Source organism: Rattus norvegicus, chromosome 8 (genome assembly GCF_036323735.1).
Source record: "Rattus norvegicus strain BN/NHsdMcwi chromosome 8, GRCr8, whole genome shotgun sequence".
Taxonomy (NCBI): Eukaryota; Metazoa; Chordata; class Mammalia; order Rodentia; family Muridae; genus Rattus; species Rattus norvegicus.
The window spans coordinates 11381868-11401318 of record NC_086026.1 but is presented as its reverse complement, the minus strand read 5'-3'; the positions used below and the strand labels follow the sequence as shown (position 1 = coordinate 11401318).

At 37.5% G+C, this 19451-nt stretch overlaps 1 long non-coding RNA gene across 4 annotated transcripts in view; it reads left to right on the top strand.

Moving 5' to 3' along the window:
- Positions 1–2468: 2468 nt before the first annotated feature.
- Positions 2469–19451, top strand: part of LOC120094075 (uncharacterized) — a 35337-nt gene continuing 18354 nt past the window's right edge. For 2 of the 4 annotated variants that reach the window (XR_005487944.2, XR_005487945.2), the window contains exons 1-2: positions 2475–2745; positions 4556–4675. This is a non-coding gene — a long non-coding RNA (uncharacterized LOC120094075). Of the gene's footprint in view, positions 2746–4555; positions 4676–19451 lie in introns of all 4 variants that reach the window. The other 2 variants (XR_005487942.2, XR_005487943.2) reach the window with 2 other exon arrangements.

The following is a 19451-nucleotide window of genomic DNA, read 5'->3' as shown; positions in this document are numbered from 1 at the left end:
TGCAAATATATAAAAGCCAGTAAAAATAAGATTACAAAAGTCAATGGAATGAATAGTAGCTATAAGCATTTATAACAGAGGAACAGCTAAACTAATATCTGAAACAGAAGCTGGTGGGAAACCAAGAAGGGCAACCTAAAGAGGAGAAGGACTTAATGCATAATAATTATGTGATCTATATTTTTCATATCACCCTAGATTAATCTGTTGAATTAAAGGCTGATGAAAAAAGGTTTCATTGGAAATGAATATGTCAGTAGGTGCTAAAGTAGTTGAGGAAAATGTCATGGTGACTTGAACCATGTTATATCTGTAATATCTGCAAAAATATTGGTAGTTAAGTGTCTTAAAGGAGATTCCGTAAGCATAGTGGTAACTGTGCTTAGCAATCTGGAGATAAAATCAGAATAGTCTTGAGCTTGAGAACATCTAATGTTACATAGCATATTTCAGGTCACTATGAACAATAATAGTAAAGTTCTATTTTTAAAAGCAAAGGTCTGGGTGTAAGTCAGTGTTATAGTGCTTACATAGATCCAAGTACTGACAAAACAAAACAAAACAAAAAACAAAAAAACAAAAAATCCCAAAAAACAAACAAACAAAAAAAACCAACAACAAAAAACCTGATATTGAGCAAAAGGGATGTTTAACAAGATAAACATTTGCTTAGAATTTTTACTGCTAATTTCAGTGGAGTAGAAAGGTAAAGCCATATTACAGCAGAATAAAGGATGACTTGAGGGTGAGTATGCAGAAATGGTAATTGAAAACTGTAGGAGGAATGACCGGACAGACTGAAAAAGCAGTGGCCATCTCTACATAAATGTCAGGGGTAAAGCAGCCACAGAGGCAACTTCCACATGAGAATCTAATTGAAAACTGCCTGAGAGCCTAAAGATTAGTATTGAAGACAACTAGAACTACTCCTAGGAAGACACACATGCTTCGGACCAATGGAACATGAGTGAAGGATATAAAAGGTGCTCCCCAAGAATTAGTAAATGAGCTCAAGAGCTTGCTACAGCATTCTTGCCTGCTCCTTATGTCTGACTCATTCATTACATGTTACCTCATCCCCAACACCCAAGTGTGAGTACAGTTGGGTGGTGCGCAATCCAGGGTGCAAAGCAGCGTAAGTCAAGATAATAGTAAAGAGAAGATAATAAACTACCAGAAGTGAACTGCTAAATCACAAGAGGGAGATAAACATTACACCATTGTAGTTTGTGACTCTGTTTAAGCCACAGGCTCTAAGGACAATTTCTAGTTAAAGATCATGAACAAATCAGGTATTTCCTCAATATATAAAGGTGAGAGATGTAGTATTCATACTGAAAGAGCTAGAAAAATGAGATAAATAACCAATCAAACAAACAGTACACAGGACCAGCTTACAAAAAGATGGCATGCTTTCAGAAAGATGGCATGGTTCTGTCATATATGAGACATAACTAGTAGCCTATTGGTTAAACCCACTATATTGCTGTCAGATAGAAGAAAGAAAAGACAGTGTGGAACTGTGTCATTAGACAGAAGAATTGGTAAGGTCAAACAGATTAAGGAACCCCAGCAATTCTCGTAATTGAGAACAGAAAGTATTTAAATCTGCTCCTGACCAGATTCCTGTCCTGGAACATGTGACCATGACACCCCACTGAGAGGCCCAAGATAGATGGTCATGTAGCAGAGAAACAGAGTTCTCCATGCTAATGAGATATCTAGATGGACCCCAGGGTTTAGCGAATAAGCTTCCCTTTCTGTGAAAGGTATTTAATCTCTCAATATTTAATCTCATATGCTTCCTTTTCCACCATGAATAAACAGTTTGGATAAGCAAGGACTGTCTCCTTCACCAAGGACCACAAGCCTTTGTCATAGCAATCCATCCCTAAGTTTCCAACAGAAGACTTCTTCACAATCTTGACTCTCACCCTGAACTAAGCTGGATTTCCCCAACCCATGATCATCTCAGACAACACCCCTCTCAACTCCTAGTGGTTTTCAGTGAGCACCTGGTTGTCCAAGGATTTAAAAAAACATCCTCCCCCAGCTCCTGCTGTTTCTTGCCCCTGAGTGGAGTCTATCCTACACTCCAGTTGGTAAAGAGAAACACAGAATCATAAAACCCAAATAATTAGCAAGTGGTAACAATAGACACAATGTCTCTGGGACAGCAATGTTAAAAGAGGTCTGACAGGTGTAAAGTTATCCTGGATCAGTTATCCAGACGGACGTAAAGAGGGACGGTCTCCATAGGTTCGTAGGAACCAGGGACCATTCAAGGTTACCTGTATTTGACTTGCCTAGTAGGGTATTGTCTCCAGAGAATCCTGCCCTTTCCTTACCACAAGACAGGATTCCACTGCTCTAGCAGCTGTGAGAGCTCCTTTTTTGTGAGCTAAACTAATTCAAATGTCCCCCTCATAATGCCCAGTGGGAAACACAGAATCACCTAGGAGACCAGCCTCTGGGCATGTCTGGGAGGGATTATCCAGAAGTGGTTAAGTGAGGTGGGAAAAGCACCTTCCCTCTAGGCAGCACCACTCCAAGAGCCAGCTGGGTTCTCGGGCTTAATAAAAATGATGGAGGCACCACCAGGCATCCATCCCTCTCTGCCTCCTGACTCCAAATGCAGTGCGACACAACGTACGCATGCGCCTGACGCCATGCCTTCCCAGATGTGATGGACTGTACCTCTCACCGGTTTTAGATGACTTTATTCATCAGAGCACACATAAACAAGTGAGTAGTTCTGAAAATGAAATAGAAGATGGCATTATGTTTGAAGAGATGTTATTCAGGAAAGGGGGAAGAGAAGAGAGTGGAAGATCAATGTTTCTGTGTTTAGGCCACTGATATAACTGTAATAGGGTCTCCGGGAAGCTGAGACAAAGGAATAAAAGATTGTGAGTCCAGAAAGAGGCAGAGGCAAGGTGGTTATTAAATACGTTGAGTTTTACAGAAAACTATAGCATATAAAACTGTTAATGCAAATTTATATTCTGCACCTCTGGTGAGATTTGGTAAGCAATTAGGTTCAATATGTAAAGCACTAGTCTTGATATTACTAGTAACACCTACAATGTAGGGAAATTCATATTAAACGCCAAGATCAGACATATTCTCAACTTCTCTATCCTAAAAATGGCCAAACATTAATAAATGGAAATAATGGTTACAGTAAATTCATTTTAATGGGAGAACATTTTTAATAAATGTCCAGTAGCTGACACTGTACAAATTCAAGTACCCCAAACATGTACTGCATCATGGTTTGTAATTCTATGAACCATACTTTTAGTATTTTCTAGTGAAAATAAATAAACTGTATATTCTTTGAACATTACACTGAAATGTAGTAAAACTTCACCATATATCTGATATCTCCTTTCTTCTATGGAATGTTTCCAAAAATGGGGGTGACATTTCACTTTAAACAGAATTTGAAAGTATTGAACAAATTAGGGAAAAATAAGTATATTGAAACAAAATCTAAAGTTTTTGAATAATGATACATCTTTCTGTCTCTTCTGTTTATTGAGGGCAGAAGTAGTTAACATAAAGTGTTTCAATTCTGTAAGATGTCATCAAACTCTTTCAAAGTGGTTATACTAATAATGTAAGAGAGCCCTTGGTCTTCATGTCAGAGTAGAGTTTAGTGTTTAGGATTTAGTGTTAGCATTGTTGTAGGCAGTCAGAGTTCACATGCTGTGCATTCTAACAGATGTACAGTACACCCTTAATTGAATTAAATGTTAACTTTTTCTCATGATATGGAGAAAGCTGCACTTGTCATCTACCCATCTTTTGGAAGCAGGTAACAAGTCATTACCCAGTTTATAAAAGGTAAGCATATATTGTGCTATGAAATAGCATTCATTCCTAGTGACATTTGATTAAAAAAATTAAAGATGGATGCCCATGAAAACACCTGCACTTAACTACCAAAGGCACATTACTTTATAATTACTGACTTGCAAAGAACTTTAATAAGAGCATAAGTAAATTGGGTACTATTATCATCATACAAGGAAATAAATAATCAAGTTAAAGCAAAACAACAAAGCAATTTTAACTGGATAGTACAGAGTGAAAGAAGACAAGTGAAATCAGTTATACACTGTATTCTCACCAAACAAAATTTATTAAAATGAAAAATTAAACAAAACATAAAATTGAGTGGATGCTAGAGACTACTAAAAGTAAGAGAGAAAGAATGAATGCATGCGAGAGCCAGAACGATGAAAGCACACTCAGGTGTGTATCATAATATACCTGTTCAACATGGAGAATATGACTGTAGAGGGAATGTTACCTCTGGACTTAAGTGTTTTTCAAGTGTAAAGACATTATTCAGGAAAACAAGTTTACACCTGAGAGACAAAGGGATAGACAACTTGGACAGATATGGACTTGTAGGGAAAAGAGTAGGCAGTAACATTTTTATTCATAATTATTTTTCAAATCAATTTGTTTATGCAATTTACATCCAGATCATGCTCCCCTTGTTCTGCCAGTCCTATCCTAACAAACCCTTCCCATTTCCTCAAAGATGGAAGCCCGCCTTGGGCAACACCCTGCCCTGGGACATAAAGTCTCAGAAGAACTAAATACGTCTTCCCACTGAGGCCCAACCAGACAGTCCAGCTAAGGGAAGAGGACCTGATGGCAGGTAACAGAGTCAGAGACAACCTCCACTCCAATAGTTACGGGATGCACATAAATACCAAACTACATATCCACTCCAAATGTGTAAGGAGTCCAGGTCATGCCCCTGCATGCTACTAGGTTATTGGTTCAGACTCTGCGCTCTTGGGCCAGGGTTAGTTGACTCATGGTGTCTTCCTGTGCTATCTTTGACACCTCTGGTTTACTAAATTCTATCCTCTACTCCTCCATAAGATTCCTAGAGCTTAAACTGATATTTGATTCTGGGTATCTGCATCTGTTTCCATTTGCAGCTGGATGAAACTTCTCAGGTGACAGTTATGTTAGGCTTCTGTCTGCAAGCATAACAGAGTATCATTAATATTGTTAAGGGTTGGCTCTCTTACATGGGATAGGTCAAAACTTGGGTCAGTCATTGGTTGACTGGTCACTCAGTCTCTGCTCCATCTGTATCTCTGTACCAGGCAGACAAGACAAATTTTATGTTGAAGGGTTTGTGTGTAGGTTGATGTCTACGACTGGACTCCTTCCTGGATTACCTTACTTAGGATATTTTCTAGTTTCATCAGTTTGCCTAAAAATTTCATGATGTCTTTGATTTTTTTTATAGCTGAAACACTATGTGTACATTCAATTGCATAAATGAACCACATTTTCTTTACCTATTGAATTTTAAGGATTTCGTAATCTGCAAGATTTATTGGCTATATTTAGCTGAAGTTTTGGCTAGAATTTTTAAGTCTGAACTAGTTTCAGGAATGGTAAGTTGGAAATTAAATAAGAGCATAGACTCTCATATTTCTCTTTTCTTTCTGCTTTTCTACCCTTTTCTCTTAGGTAACAGGAAAAGAGTTGAAAGGAAAAATGCTTATAGAGTAATATGAAAAATTAGATATATGGGAATGGATTATTAAACTTACTCTTAAAGCATATTATAGGTACTGTCTAGCATTAGTAAACTTATTTATATTTTGATGAAGAATTTAAATTATATTTTCTTACAGTGGTGCAGAATTTATATATTGATAGAGGTTTAAGGTTTTCCTTGATATAAACTTTTACATATTGATACAAAATTTAAACTGAATTTTGTTATTTTTACATAGAAATGTGCCTTCACAATCTATTAAATAATAAAAGACTAATTGTTGAGAATAGTTTTTTTCCATTTTTATTAAATTGGGTATTTCTTATTTACATTTCAAATGTTATTCCCCTTACCAGTTTCCAGGCCAAAACCCCCCTAACCCTCCCACTCCCCTTCTATATGGGGGTTCCCCTCCCCATCCTTCCCCCATTACTGCCCTCCCCCCAAGTTCATTGGGGGTCCAGCCTTGGCAGGACCAAGGGCTTCCCCTTCCACTGGTGCTCTTACTATGCTATTCATTGTTACCTATGAATTTGGAGCCCAGGGTCAGTCCATGTATCGTCTTTGGGTAGTGGCTTAGTCCCTGGAAGCTCTGGTTGGTTGGCATTGTTGTTCATATGGGGTCTCAAGTCCCTTCAGTTCTTTCAGTCCTTTTCTGATTCCTGCAACGAGGGTCCCATTCCCAGTTCAGTGGTTTTCTGCTGGCTTTCGCCTATATATTTGCTGTATTCTAGCTGTGTCTCTCAGGAGAGACCTACATCCGGTTCCTGTCAACGTGCACTTCTTTGCTTCATCCATCTTATCTAGTTAGGTGGCTGTATATGTATGGGCCCCATGTGGGGCAGGCTCTGAATGGGTGTTCCTTCAGTCTCTCTTCTAAACCTTGCCTCACTATCCCCTCCTGAGGGTATTCTTGTTCCTTTTTAAAGAAGAAGTAAAGCAGAAGAAGTGAAGCATCCACATTTTGGTCATCCTTCTTGAGTTTCATGTGTTCTGGGCATCTAGGGTAATTCAAGCATTTGGGCTAATAGCCACTTATCAGTGAAGGCATATCATGTGTGTTTTTCTGTGATTGGGTCCTTACTCAGGATGATATTTTCCAGTTCCATCCATTTGCCTATGAATTTCATAAAGTCATTGTTTTTGATAGCTGAGTAATATTCCATTGTGTAGATGAAACACATTTTCTGTATCCATTCCTTTTTTGAAGGGCATTTGGGTTCTTTTGAGCTTCTGTAAATAAGGCTGCTATGAACATAGTGGAGCATGTGTCTTTGTTGTATGTTGGGGCATGTTTTGGGTATAGCTGGGTCTTCAGGTAGTTCAATGCCCAATTTTCTGAGGAACTTCCAGAATGATTTCCAGAATGGTTGTACCAGTCTGCAATCCAACCAACAGTGGAGGATTCTTTCTCCACATCCTCGCGAGCATCTGCTATCTCCGAAGTTTTTGATTTTAGCCATTCTGACTGGTGTGAGGTGGAATCTCAGGGGTGTTTTGATTTGCATTTCCCTTATGACTAAAGATGTTGAACATTTCTTTAGGTGCTTCTCAGCCATTAAACATACCTGAGCTGTGAATTCTTTGTTTTGCATTGAACCCCATTTTTAATAGGGTTATTTGTCTCCCTGTGGTCTAACTTCTTGAGTTCTTTGTATATTTTGGATATAAGGCCTCTATCTGTTGTAGGATTGGTAAAGATCTTTTCCCAATCTGTTGGTTGCCGTTTTGTCCTAACCACAGTGTCCTTTGCCTTACAGAAGCTTTATAGTTTTATGAGATCCCTTTTGTCGATTCTTGATCTTAGAGCATAAGCCATTGGTGTTTTGTTCAGGAAATTTTCTCCAGTGCCCATGTGTTTGAGATTCTTCCCCACTTTTTCTTCTATTAGTTTGTGTGTATCTTGTTTGATGTGGAGGTCCTTGATCCACTTGGACTTAAGCTTTGTACAGGATGATAAGCATGGATCGATCTGCATTCTTGTACATGCTGACCTCCAGTTGAACCAGCACCATTTGCTGAAAATGCTATCTTTTTTCCATTGGATGGTTTTGGCTCCTTTGTCAAAAATCAAGTGACCATGGGTGTGTGGATTCATTTCTGGGTCTTCAATTCTGTTCCATTGGTCTATCTGTCTGTCTCTGTACCAATACCATGCAGTTTTTATCACTATTTCTCTGTAATACTGCTTGAGTTCAGGGATAGTGATTCCCTCGAAGTCCTTTTATTGTTGAGGATAGTTTTAGCTCTCTTGGGTTTTTTGTTATTCCAGATGAATTTGCAAATTGTTCTGTCTAACTCTATGAAGAATTGGCTTGGAATTTTGATGTGGATTGCATTTAATCTGTAGATCATTTTTGGAAAAATAGCCATTTTTACTATAATAATCCTGCCATTCCATGAGCATGGGAGATCTTTCCATCATCTGAGATCTTCCTCAATTTCTTTTTTTCGACACTTGAAGTTCTTATCATACAGATCTTTCACTTGCTTTGTTAAATTCACATTCTCGAAAATAAAAATTCTTCTGGGGTTATCACTATCCCTGACCTCAAGCTGTATTACAGATCAATAGTGGTAAAGACAGTTTGGTATTGGTGTAGAGGTAGGCTGAGAGGTCAGAGGAGTAGAATTGAAGACTCAGAAATGAACCCACACACTTATGGTCACTTGATCTTTGACAAAGGATCTAAAACCACCCATTGGAAAAAAGATAGCATTTTAAACAAATGCTGCTGGTTCAACTGGAGGTCAGTATGTACAAAAATGCAAATCAACCTATTTTCTTCACCCTGTACAAAGCTTAAAGTGGATCAAGACCCTTCACATCAAGCCAGATACACTTAAACTAATAGAAGGAAAATTGTGAAAGAGCCTTGAACACATAGGCACTGGGGAAAATTTCTTAAACAGAACACCAATGGCTGATGCTCTAAGATCAAGAATCGACAAATAGGACCTCATAAAACTGCAAAACTTCTGTAAGGGAAAGGACACTGTTGTTAGGACAAAATGGCAATAAATTTGGAACGATGTTTACCAATTCTCCATCCAATAGAGAACTAGTATCCAGTGTATACAAAGAACTCAAGAAGTTGGACTCCGAAGGTCCAAATAACGCTATTAAAATGGGGTTAAGAGCTATACAAAGAATTCTCAGCTGAGGAATCTCAAATGGCTGAGAAGCACCTAAAGCAATGTTCAACATCCTTAGTCATCAGGGAAATGCAAATAAAAACAACCCTGAGCTTCCACCTCACAGCAGTCAGAATGGCTAAGATCAAAAAGCCAGATGACAACAGATGCTGGGGAGAATCTGGAGAAAGAGGAATACTCCTCCATTGTTGGTGGGATTTCAGACTGGTACAACCACTCTGGAAATCAGTCTGGAGGTTCCTCAGAAAATTTGGATATTGCCCTACCTGAGGAGCTCGCTGTACCACTCCTCAGGATATACTCAAAAGTTGCTTCAACATCCAATATAGACACATGCTCCACTATGTTCATAACAGCCTTATTTATAATAGTCAGAAGGTGAAAAGAACCCATATGCCCTCAGCACAGGAATGGATAGAGAAAACATGGTATATCTACACAACGGAGTACTACTCAGCTATTAAAAAGAATGAGTTTGTGAAATTCATAGGCAAATGGATTGAACTAGAAAATATCCTGCATGAGGTAATGAGGTAACTCAATCTCTCTCTCTCTCTCTCTCTCTCTCTCTCTCTCTCTCTCTCTCTATTTCACACACACACACACACACACACACACACACACACACACACACACAAAACACACATGGTATGCACTCACTGATAAGTGGATATTAGCCCAGAAGCTCAAATTACCCAAGATGCAATCCAACATGAAGCCCAAGAAGAAGTGCAACCAAAGTGCAGATGCTTCAGTCCTTCTTAAAATTGGGAACAAAAATATTCATAGAAGTAGATATGGAGACAAAGTTTGGAGCAGATACTGAAGGAATGGCCATTCAGAACCTGTCCCATCTGGTGATCTAATCCATATACATACCACCAGCACGTGGAGTTGCTCCAGTTTTGACAAACTAGCAAGTGGGCAAGAAATTCCCTGATTTTATTGAAGACAAAATGCTTTCTGGAAGGGACAAACAGATGCAGGATAGTCATTGGCTAAGTTCTGCCAAGACAGAGTGAGCTACTCCTTCATAATTCCTGATTCACTTAAGGTCTGTCAGATGTTTCTGGGCCAGAATGCTGAAGACAGATATTTCAGTGTTATAAGGAATGTTGAGGACTGTCCACACTATCAGCTGTCTGCAAATTGTATAAGTTTTGGACACTACACTTTTATTCTTTTTGGATATTCAGGTAATATTTTATTTCTTCTCAAGTCTCTGATGGGGTTGAAGAATAGGGATAGTCTCATAATTTGACGTAAGTTGTTTAGCATTGAAGATGTTCTAGATTTGAAAGGATGGTTTTCAGATGGTAATGCAACTTAAAATCAAACATAATTGATGGACATAATTGAAAACTCTGTAAGTTAGGATAGATGATAGAATATTTTATCTAAATAGTCAAAATGATGGATTGGATATCATCAGTTCACAATTTACATAATTATTATAATGGTTCAATATATATCTAAGAGTAAAGAGTCTTTTTAATTGAACAAAAGGGGGAAGTATAGCTGTTTGTGTTCTAATGTCAATTTTGATCCCCAATAATTGTTTGCACTAGAGGGTCTCCATGTAGATTCTGGGACCCTAAACCCAGTTAATTCTGATTGCTAAATAAAGATGCTGGCCAATAGCTGGGGAGAAGAAAAAGAGAAGCAGGATTTAAGGTTTTGAGCTTGGGACCACAAGGAAGCAGGAGAAATGCCATGCCTTAGGATTGTGAAGGGCAGACCATTATGGGGTAGAGAGCACCTTGGGCTTTGGACCAAGAAAACATGGCCCAAAGGGCTGACTAATTGAAGTTAAAAGCTGACAAGAAGGAAAATAGAAATTGGTTAGTAGTAACTCAGAGTTATTGGTTGGAGGTAGATTCTAGCAGCATGGAGGCTAGGCAGTTGTACAACTATTGTGCTGTTTAAGGCATATCAAAATATACAGGCTGTATATATGTGTCATTCCTCTGGGAACATAAATGGTCTAAGGCAGGAAGGAACCCAGTGACAGGATTTATTTAAAATATTCATACTACAATTCATTCTTTGGTTGAGGGACATCTAGGTTGTTTCCAGTTTCTGGCTCTTATAAATAAAGCTGCTCTGAACATGATTGAGTGAGTGTCCTTGTGGTACAGTGGGACGTCATTTGGGTTTGTGCCCAGAAGTGATGCAGTTTGGTGTTAGGTTAAAACAATTACCAATTCTCTGAGAGATTTCCAAATTGATTTCCAAAGTGATTTTACTAGTTCACATCCTACCAGCAATGGAGTATGTTCCCTTTGTTCAATATCCTCACTAACACATGTCTTATGATTTCAGTATATTACAAATCAAGAAGGAAAATGAATATATATTATATTGACCTTTACATTATAAAGAGAAAATTTAAGTTGGGTAACCTTGCCTGGTCCCTGATTTTAGTGGAATTGTTTAAGTTTCTCTCCATTTAATTTGATGTTGGCTATTGACTTGTTGTATGTCATTTTATGTTTAGGTATACACTTTTTTCTCTGATCTCTCCAAGACTTTTAACATGAAGGAGTATTGGATTTTTCCAAGCCTTTTTCAGCATCTAATAAGATGATCACACTTTTTTTCTTTCAGTTTGTTTATATGGTGAGTTATATTGATTTATTTTTATATATTGAACTATTCCTGCATCCTTGGGATGAAACCTACTTGATCATTGGGGATGATGTTATTGATGTGTTCTTGGATTCATTTTTGTCAGGATTTTATTGGCTAATTTTGTATCTATGTTCTTAAGCGAAGTTGACCTGAAATTCTCTTTCTCTGTTGAGACTTTGTGTTTTTTAGGTATCAGAGTGACTGTGGCCTGATGTATTGAATTCCACAATGTTCTTTCTGTTTCTGTTTTGTAGAATAATTTGAGGAGTGATGGTATTACCTCTTCCTTGAAAGTTTGGTATGATTATGTGTTCTCAGATTTTTTTTGGGGGGGCGGTTGAGACCCTTTCAATGGCTACCTCTACTTCCTTAGGGGTTATAGGATTGTTTAAACTGCTTATTGGATCTTTATTTAACAATGCTAAGTTGTACCTATCTAGAAAACTATTCATATCAGTTAGATTTGACAGTTTTGTAAAGTACAGGTTTTTGATTTTGGACTTTCTCAGTGTCTGTTGGTTTGTGACTTTTTGTTTCTGATTTTTGTTAATTGGGATATTGTATATAGCCTTTTTGTTAATTTGGCTAAGGATTTGTTTACCTTGTTTTTTCCTCAAAGAATCAGTTCTTGCTTTCATCGATTTTTTGTATTGTTCTCCTTGTTTCTAAGTTATTGATTTCAACCCTGAGTTTGATTATTTCCCACTGTTCATTCCTCCTGGGTGTATTTGCTTCTCTTCTTTTTTAAAATAGATCCTTTAGGTGTACTTTTATATTGCTAGTATGAGAACACTCCAAAATCTTTATGAAGGCACATAACTCTATGACCTTTCCACTTAGCACTGCTTTCTTTATGTTCCAGATATTTGGGTACGTTGTGTCTTCATTTATATTGAATTCTATGTAGTCTATACTCTCATTCTTTATTTCATCCCTTACCAAGTGATCATTGAGTAGAGATTTGTTCAGTTTCCCCGAGTATGTAGGCTTTCTGTTGTTTCCATTGTTATTGAAGTTCAGCTTTAATCCATGGTAGTTGGTTAAGGTACAAGGGGTTATTTCTATTTTCTTCAATCTGTTGATGCTTGCTTTGTGACTGACTATATTCTGACTATATGGTCAATTTTGGAGAAGGTTCTATGAAGTGCCGAGAAGGTATACTCTTTTGGATTGGGGTGCAATTTTCTGTAGTTATCTATTAGGTCCTTTTGATTCATAAAATCTGCAGGTTTCATTATTTCTCTCTTTTGTTTTTTTGTCTTGATGACCTGTCCATTGGTAAAAGTGAGGTGTTGAAGTATCCTGCTATTAATGTGTAGACTTTGATGCGAGATTTAAGCTTTAATAGTATATAATTTATGAATGTGTATGCCTCTGTATTTAATGAATAGTTGTTCAGAATTAAACATCTTGGTGGCATTTTTCTTTGATGAGTAGGAAGATAATTTCTCCATCACTTTTGATTAATTTTGTTGAAAGTCTTTTTATTAAATATTAGAATGGCTACTCAATGTAGATTCTTGGGTTATTTGTTGAAAAACATTTTTATAGTCCTTTTCTCTGAGGTAATATCTGCCTTTATTACTGAGGTGCAATAAAATGATGGATCCTGTTAGCCTTCATCTTTTTTAATGTGATTTGAGTCTATTGATATTGAGAGATCTTAATGACCAGTTGTTAATTCTTGTAATTTTGAGGTTGCTGATTTGTGTGTGTGTGTGTGTGTGTGTGTGTGCATGTGTGTGTGTGTGTGTGTGTGCATGTGTGTGTGTTTGTATGTGTCCCTTGTTTTGTTTTAGCTGGGAGGAATTACTTATTTCCAGTGTTTTCTCCGGTATATCTACACTCTTTGCTTTGGAGTTTTCCTTTTAGTATTTTCCATATGGTTGTATTTGTCCATAGATGTTTAAATTTAGCTTTGTATTGAAATACCTTAATTTTCCATGTATTTTTATACAGGTTTTACTGCACATAGTAGTCTGTTGGCATTTGTGGTTTTCTTAGAAGCTGCAAGGTATTTGTCCAGGCCCTTATGGCTTATAGAGTCTCTGGTGAGAAGTTGGTATAGTTCTGATAGGTCTGCCTTTGTATATTACTTGGGTTTTTCTCTTGCAAGTTTTAATCTTCTTTCTTTGTTTCATAGATTTAGAGTTTTGATTATTATATGACAGGAGAATTTTCTTTACTCGTCTAATCTAATTGGGGTTCTGTAAGCTTTTGTTCATTCGTTTGTTTATAGGTATCTCTGTTTTTAGGTTGGAAACAGTTTCTTCTGTGATTTGTTGAAAATATCTTCTGGTCTTCAGAGCTGGGACACTTCACATTCTTTTATTTCTATAATTTTGTATTGGGTCTTTTCATAGTATCCCTTACTTTCTGTATGTTTTGTGTGAGGAATATTTTAGATGTAACATTGTATTTGATTTATATTTCAACTTCTTCTACCATATCTTCTATGCCTGAGATTCTTTCTTGTGTCTCTTGTATTGTGTTGTCAATGCTTACATCTGTTGTTCTTGTTCTCTTCCCTAGGTATTCTATCTCTAGGATTCACTATATCTGTTTTCTTTATTGCTTCTACCTCCATTTTCAGGTCTTGTACAGCTTTATTCATTTCCTTCACTTGTTTAATTGTATTTTCCTATATTTGTTTGAAAAATTCATTCCTATCCTTTATAAGGCATCTATCATTTTTATAAGATTGGTTTTAAACTCATTTTTTATGCTTTGATTTTGTTAGAATATCCAGGGCTTTCTGTAGTAGGATAGCTTTGCTCTGAAGGTGGCAGCTTTCCCTGGCTCTTGATGACTGAATTGTTTAATGAACTTGAGGCATCTGGTTGTCCCTGGATGATTTTGTTAAAGCAGGTATTGGGATGAAGCTGGATAACTTTGATCTTCCTAGTGTAACAGTCCTCCAGTAGGGAGCCTTGGGATGGACAATGGGAATCAGAATGCTGTCCATATATCAGAGCAGCAGGCTGTATCCCAGAGGGCAGGACAGAAAGAGGACTGGGAACAAGAACAGGTTAAATCTGGACGTTCCTGATGTAGCAGGCCTGGTGAAGGTTGGCAGACTGGGAGTCACACAATGCAGCTTGGGAGACCGCACATAGTTCAGGGCAGCAGGGAAGGGAAGGTGTCGGACTGTTCCTGGTACACTAGACCTGGTCGAAGCCAGCAGAGTATTGGCTGGAAAATAGAGCTTGGGAGACGCAAGCACCTCAGGACAGCTGGGCAGTAATTATTTTCACATGAGTAGACTGTGCTATTTATATTACATATAAATAATCTATTCTTAGATAAGATTGTACCCATACTAGTAGTTTCTTTTCTGGTGCTCTGGGAAAAAAAAAACACCACCAGATAACAGCCACCTAAGGGAGAAATAGTTTACTCTGATTTGAAGTTCCAGAAGACCATAGTTCAACATGGTGAGGTAGGTATAGAGGTAGGAGCTGAAGCTACCTTAAGCTTCATCTATAAGCAATAGGCCAAGAGAGAACAACAAGTAGGGTCAGGCTTTAAAACTGCAAAGCTGCCCCCTACAAAATGGTGCTATCTTGTAAAAGTTCCATAATCTCCAGACCAACTGTGGCCATGTTCAAATACATAAGCATATAAGCACATTTCACACTCAAACTACAGGATGTTTAAATTTACTCTGAGGTTTTCTTCACTGTTATTTTCTGAATCTGACCAACCAGTGAATCTCAAGTGGATAAAACTAAGTTGATATAATACTCTCATATTTTATGGTTGCAATCAGATTTAATTCAGAAACTGGAGAGCAAGGCCTCACCACTAATTTTATTTTTTAAAAAGATTTATTCACTTATTATATATAAGTACACTGTACCTATCTTCAGATACACCAGAAGAGGGCATCGGATCTCTTTTCAGATGGTTGTGAGCCACCATGTGGTTGCTGGGAATTGAACTCAGGACCTCTGGAAGAGCAGTCGGTGCTTTTAACTGCTGAGCCATCTCTCCAGCCCCCCTAATTTTATTTTTTTTTATAAGATAAAGTTTGTACTTTTGCTGTAATACAAAAAAAAAACGCAGAATGATGTAGGGCTATTTTTTTCCTCTGCAGCATTGTAGGGATAAAGTTCTTTCCAGCATAAAGGAAATGTCAAAAGTCCACCGCGTCTGAACATACCAGGTACTAAACTCAGCAGGTATGAAATTCACTAAGCACATTGAAGTATTAGGCTCCCTTTGCAGCCAATTTTATATTGTGTTAAAATAAACAATCAAACCTCATCTCAACAACAATTACACCTTATACATCCTAATCTTATGCTTGGAGTCCCATTTCAAGAAAATTGCTATCAGGGAAATATTACATTTTGAGCGGTTTGTAAAACATAGAATTTCTTCTAAGTGTGTCACAGGGCTGACTGGCTTAGGCTGTTTTTCATAGCACTGCATTGAGCTTTCTATGGTCCTGAGTGACTTTAGCCCCTTCCCCAACCCTTCAGTCCAACTGTCAGCTACAACAAAGTAAGGCTTCTCTGTGATTGTTACTGAATAATTTCATCATCATGGGTTAATCTTACTTGATTTTGATTACTTACATCTGTATTTGCCTTAAGTTTATTATTTCCACAAGGAAAATGGCCTTCTCTATTCATTCATATGGATTGCCAATGTCTGATATTTAATAAACTATTAAGTATTTCTCCAGTAAAAGAAATAAATTCCATTAAAGATGATCTTACAAATTTATTTTTCTTATTTCTATAAAATCTTTAGAAGTTTTTGTCTGAAAATTGTCAGGCACCATCATTATCCAGATAACTACTCTTTACTCTTTCTAGGAACTATGTTACAAAGTTTTGAAAGGTCTTCAAATTATTGTTCACTTACCAGAGTTAAGAGAGGAAATCCCACTGAATAAGTAGTAAGTGTAATTAGTCCATCTATGTCCCGCGCTATCGTCTCGCCAGCAAGAACACGCGGGGACACAGGAATCCTTCTGTAGCCAAAATGTTTATTGAATCTTAAAGAGAGGGTGCCAGGGTGCCAGCATGGCGCGGCTTATATACACCCTAGCGCGGTACATCCACACCTGATTGGTCGCTTACCCATGATCTCATTAGGCATGCCCAGGAGTGGGCAAAGACCTGGCACGAAGGCACTCTTGCACATGCACACACAGTTAACTTCCTGAAAGGAAGTCGGCTGGCGCGGCGGAGGCCAGTGCCATCTTTCAATGGCGAAAGCTATCCCGGCTTTCCACGTGGGGCGCAGTGGAAGCCAGAGCCATCTTGTGGTGGCGAATGTTATTGCGGCTCTCCACACATCTATGTGTCTATTCATTTTGCATACACTACAGTAATCAAAGAAGTTTCTATCTGCTAGACAAATCTTTTGAAAATGCAACTTAGGAAAATATATGCAGTTTGGTTGAATGTCTCAGCTCTCAGAGACTGGTTATTTAAATGTTATTTAATGCTTGTAGTTATTAGTTACAAACTAAAAATTCATCCTGAATGTAAAGATAAAGATTGCCAACTGCCAACATTAATAAAGAAATAAAGTATTAAATATAATTTTAAGGAACTAATACCACAGTAATTATAAACTCAGATTGTTATGGCCCAGTTGATATTTCTATATTTACACAAGGAATTTCATTTTTATGGTTTTATGATTTTTGACAACATTTTGTGTACTTGTTGATAAGAGAAAAAAATTTTAAGTCTGTAAATCACTTGTAGTATTTAAGGCAAAGCATTAGCTTGTATATTTCTTTAAAAGTAAGCTGGTGGCAGGTAAGGAGAGTTGGTTCAAAGATAAAGGTGCTTGCCACAAAGCAGGACAACCTGAGAATCAATTCCAGCAAGCTACCCTCTGACCTTCATTTGTATATATTCTACATAAAATAAGCAAGTATGTTTCTATATGCTTTTATTTATAACCTTTTTAAATTTTATTTTTCTTGGATGTTTTATGTATTTACATGTCAAATGTTATCCGCTTTCCCCAATCTCCCATATCCCAAACCCCTTTTCCCCTGCTCCTATGAGGATGCTCCCAATTCCACCCATTCACTCACTCCTCAAAGCCCTAGAATTTTTCTATATTGGGGAAAGGAGCCTTCACTGAACCAAGGCATTTTTCTCCTCTTGATGCTGGACAATGCATCTACATATGCATTTGGAGAAATTGGTCCCTAATGTGTACTCAGTGGTTGGTAGTTTAGTCCCTGGGAGTTCTTGTGGGGTTTGGTTGATTGATATGATAGATCTTTCTAAGGGGTTGCAAACCCCTTCAGCTCCTTCAGTCCTTCCTCTAACTCCTCCACAGGGGTCCCTGTGTGCATTCCAATGGTTACCTGCAAGCATCCTCATCTGTATCAATAAGGCTCTGGAAAAGCCTCTCAGAAGACATCCATATCTGGCTCTTGCCAGCAAGCACTTCTTGGCATCAGCAAGAGTGACTAAGTTTGTTGGCTATGTATGGGATGGATCCCCAGGTAGGGACAGTCTCTGCATTACCTTTTCTTCAGTTCTTGCTCTACTCTTTGTCCTTGTATTTCCTCAGGGAGCATTTTGTTCTCCCTTCTAAGTAGGAAGGAAGTATGCACATTTTCGTCTTCTTTCTTCTTGAACTTCATATGACCCACAAATTTTTTCATAGGTATTCCCAGGTTTTGAGCAAATATCCACTGATCAGTGAGTGCATATCATGTGTGTTCTTAGAGCATAAGCCATTGGTGTTATGTTTAGGAAATGTTCCCCTGTGCCTATGTGTTCGAGGCTCTTTCCCACTTTCTCTTCTATTAGTTTGAGTGTATCTTATTTTATGTGGAGCTCTTTGATGCATTTGGACTTTAGCTTTGTACAAGTAGAAAAGAATGGGTCAATTTGCATTCTTCCACATGCTGATCTACAATTGAACCAGCAATATTTGTTGAGAATATTTGTTGTCTTTTTTCCATTGGATAGTTTTAGCTCCTTTGTTAAAGATTAAGTGATCATAGATGCATGGTTTATTTCTTTGTATTCAATTGTATTCCATTGATCTACCTGCCTGCCTCTGTACCAATACCATGTAGTTTTTATCACAATTGCTCTGTAATACAGCTTGAGGTCAGGGATGGTGACTCCCCCAGAAGTTCTTTTGTTGTTGAGAGTGGTTTAGTTATTCTGTTTCTTATTATTATAATTATTCCAAATTATTTTGCAATTTGCTCTTTCTAAGTCAATGAAGAATTGAGTTAGAATTTTTATGGGGATTGAATTAAATTGAATATGTAAATTGCTTTTGGCAAGATGGTCATTTCTTACAACATTAATCCTGCCAATCCATGGACATGGGAGATCTTTCCATTTTCTGAAATCTTCCTCGAGTGCTTCAGAGACTTGAAGTTCTTGTCATACGGATCTTTCACTTGCTTGGTTAGAATCACAGAATTCTTTTTTTTTAATTATTTGTGGTTATTGTGAAGGGTTTCATTTCCATAATTTCTTTCTCAGCCTGTGTATTCTTTGAGTAGAGGAAGACTACTAAATTATTTGTGTTAATTTCATATCCAATCACTTTGCTGAAGTTATTCATTAGGTATAGGAGTTCTTTAGTGAAATTTGTGTGGTCATTTAAGAACACTATCATATCATCTGAAAATACTGATATTTTTACTTCTTATTTTCTGATTCGTATCCCTTTGACCTCGTTTGGTTGTCTAATTGCTGTGGCTAGGAATATAGTGAACAGGAAGGGAATGAGTGAGCATCCTTGTCCCAGATTTCAGTGGGATTGCTTCAACGTTTCTTTCCATTTTGTTTTATGTTGGATACTGGTTTGCTGTATATATTGCTTTTACTATATTTATATATAGGCCTTGAATTCCTTGACTTTTCAAGATGTTTAACATCTTGAATTTTGTCAAATGCTTTCTCAGCATCTAATGAGATGATCATGCAGATTTTTCTTTCAGTTTGTTTATATAGTGGATTACATTGATGGATTTCTGCATGTTGAACCATCATTGCATCCTTGGGATGAAGCCTACTTGTTCAGTGTGAAAGATCACTTTGTTGTGTTGTTGGATTCAGTTTGCAAGAATTTTATTGAGTATTTTTGCATTGAAATTCATAAGCAAGATTAGTCTTAA